The sequence below is a fragment of the Leiobunum rupestre genome, chromosome 10 (genome assembly GCF_980474605.1).
Source record: "Leiobunum rupestre chromosome 10, qqLeiRupe1.1.hap1, whole genome shotgun sequence".
NCBI lineage: Eukaryota > Metazoa > Arthropoda > Arachnida > Opiliones > Sclerosomatidae > Leiobunum > Leiobunum rupestre.
In genome coordinates this window covers 41,026,342-41,029,855 of record NC_143393.1, presented here as the reverse complement: position 1 = coordinate 41,029,855, position 3,514 = coordinate 41,026,342, and the positions used below count along the sequence as shown (strand labels likewise).

Genomic DNA, 3,514 nt, shown 5'->3' with positions numbered 1-3,514 from the left:
GTGGATTGAAATCTCAGGCAAGAACAGAAAAAATCTTATTATAGGAAATCATTATTTGTCTCCTTTGCGTAAATTAGACGTTATAACTGCGTACCTTACAGCGGTCTGTCCGAAACTTTATGACTTAGATAAAAATTATTTAGTTTTTGGAGATTTAAATGTGCCAGGTGTGGACTGGGTACTAAACAATTACGATCAATTAATGTCCCCCAGGTATAAAACCAAGAGCGTCCGCAGTTTTAGATTTTGTAAATGATCTGGGACTTGTTCAATATAATGTCTATAAAAAAGAATTTAATAATATTTTAGATCTTGTGTTAACTCATGATATGCAAATGACAATAGAAGTAGATCTTTGTCCTTTAATCAATGTTGACAAACCTCATCCTCCTTTATCTATTAAACTTTTATGGCCCACTCTAAGTGTTCGGCGCGAAGAGTCTAAGGAAGTACTTGATTTCAAGAGAGGAGACTATAAAAGTCTTTATAATGATTTAATGAACAAGGACTGGTCATGTTTTAAGGATTTTTACAATATTGACGATGCAGTGGCTAAACTCGATATTATCATTTCCAATTGCCTAGACACACATATTCCTAAAGTAAAAATTAAGAAAGGTTCGAAACGTTTTAAATATCCACATTGGTTTTCCGATGAGTTAATCCTTGCTCAAACCTTACTTTCTCGTAATAGAGAATCCTTTGGTGTTTCCAGGTGTTTCTATAGTTGAAAATACACGAAATAACCTAAACTCGGTTTGGTCATACGTGAACGACAGACTCAAAAACAAAAGAGGCGAAATTGTAATTGAGAATGATGAGACCGAGTTAGCTAAACTTTTTAAGGAACATTTTACGAAACCTTTGGTGTTTCAAATATTAACTATAATTTAGAAAACTTTCCGATAAAAATAATTAGTTCGTTTACAAATCTGGTAAATTAAGGAGAATGACGTTAGAGAGGCTATTAAAAAACTAAAACCGCGTAAAGCGTTTGGCTATGACAATCTTCCGGCGTACACCGTGAAAGGTTGCACTGACGTATTTGCTCCGCTCTTATGTATCATCTTTAACCTATCGCTAAAATGTGATCAATTTCCTAATCAATGGAAAACTTCATTGGTATTACCAGTTTATAAGAAAGGACTAAAAGGTGATATTGATAACTATCGTCCAATATCACTTATAACATAAGCCTCTAAGCAGTGGCGTAGCTAAGACCCGCGAGGGCCCCCCGCAAAACAATATTCGAAATTTTTTCCGGTATCTAGTATATACTTTGATATGAAATTAGGGGGCCCCTAAAGCTCCGGGGCCCCCCGCACTGCGGGGTCTGCGGGGGCCTTATCTACGCCACTGCCTCTAAGTTTGAAACGCGCATAGCGCCCTTTGTACCACCACTGGACGGGTGAAAAAGAATAAATCAGGCGATAGTATCGGCACCTGGTAGAGATAAATTGAAGCTTCTTCCTTCCCCCTTTCTCTCTCTACGCACCTCTCTCTTACCAAAGCAGCTGGCATCATGCATTGCGGGACGCGTTACGTTTCTCTTTTCGCCAGTCGTTTGCTTGAACCAACACTGCCTTTTGATTCAAACTTAGGGTTGATAGGCTTATGCTTATAACTGTAATAGCGAAAATATTTGAAACCATAATGTACAAATATATCTACAACTGGTTTAAAGTTTATCTCTCTCCCGAACAGCATGGGTTTTGTACAAACCGCTAAACAACAACTAATTTAATGTGTTTTGCCACTAAAGGGGAAACATGTGTTCGAAACCGCGGGCAGGTAGTTTGTATATATCTAGATTATTCTAAAGCGTTCGATAGTCTGAGTCATGAATTGTTACTTGGTAAATTGCACCTTTATGGTATGGGGGGAAAGGTTCTAAACTGGTTAGCCAGTTATCTTGAAGACAGAACAAATGTGGTAAAAATTAATTAAAGTAAGTTACGTCACTAATATAGGTGTGCCACAAGGCTCAGCCTAAGGTCCCTTATTATTCAATATTTTATGTGAACGATCTATGTCTAATTATAAAAAATAATTTGAATATAAAAACTTATGCTGATGATAACAAACTGTTTAGAAACATTAACAGCTCTATAGATTGTACATCCTTGCAAAAAGACCTTTGTGACCTTGATGTATGGAGTACCAATAATGGTCTTCCATTAAATTCTATATACTAAAAAAAACAACTGCATAGAATTCAATTACAAAATCGCCGATAAAGGTATTACGCGATTTAACCAAATTAGTGACCTCGGAATATGGTTGGACCATAAAATGTTGTATGCTAAACACATAAAAAAACTGAAGGACGACTGTTTACGTGTATTATACGCAATCTAAAATTTTATTCGTAAATCTATATATAAGCCTGGTAAGAAGCAAAATTGAGTATTGTCTGCAAGTATGGGAAGGGTGTAGTAATTACTTGCTTAAAATGGTAGAGAGAATTCAAATAAAATTCGTACATTTATCATCACTATTTTTTAAAAAACAGACCTGACGATTACGTTGAGATTTTAAATAGTTTAAATTTACAAACAATATATAATCGATTTTTTAGAGCAGACGCTTTATTTTTAAACAAACTTCTCACTAACAAAATTGATTGTATAAACTTACTTAAAGGGAATATAACCTGCAAAGCAATCTTTATGGAAGACCCCTTCAATTTTTCAAATTTCGCTGTACAGTGGCGCCAAACATTTTTAAAGCGAAAGGCAAGAGCGGTCAGAGCTGCAAGCGTTGGTGTTCCACACCAAATACCTGAGGTTTTTTTCCCTTTAAAGGGATCCATCACTCACAACAAGGGGAGGCATAGGTGCAACATAAAATCCAGACTTGCAGTGTGCTTGAAAACCAGTTTTTTTGTGACCCCTATGCCTTCCCCTGTTGTGAGTGAGAGATCCCTTTAACAATGTGAATATCAGAATTCCAAAAAAATACCAGAAGTATTACCAGTTTCTACATCCCTCTAATTAGGCCTAGACTACAAGATAAATGTAACAGGCTATTTGAAAATGTAGACTTCTTTGAAACTAACAATTCTAAATTTGCAAGTTCTTTAAATGTATTAATACCTAACAAGGATTTTGATGTATTTTAATTTTAATTTTAATCGAAAATATGATACCATATATATGTCATATTTCTGTATAGTATTTTTGAATTACTTTTTTTTAAATGTATCCTAAAATTTATTTGTTTTCTTTTTTATATATATTTTTACCCCTCCGAGGGACAAAGTTTTTTTTTTTTTTCGGTAACGCCCACCGCCGCTACGTTTGTTATTGGTGCGTATTCTCCAACTCCTTCTTATTGACTTTTGGGACGGATCGAGTGCTGAGTGTTATGGCAACCTCTCATCTTCCAATGGCAGGGTTTCCACCAATTGTTTACGGTATTCGTCTTAGTATCAATTTGCGATCGTATCGGGCGGGATTTGAACCCGAGACCTTCTGCTTCACAGGCGGACGTTCTACCACAGAACCACCGACAC

The 3,514-nt window shown here is 35.9% G+C and overlaps 1 non-coding gene across 1 annotated transcript; it reads right to left on the bottom strand.

Annotated features, from left to right (window-relative positions):
- Positions 1-3,442: 3,442 nt before the first annotated feature.
- Positions 3,443-3,514, bottom strand: TRNAH-GUG (transfer RNA histidin (anticodon GUG)). The gene has a single exon. It is a non-coding gene; the product is annotated as a tRNA-His (tRNA).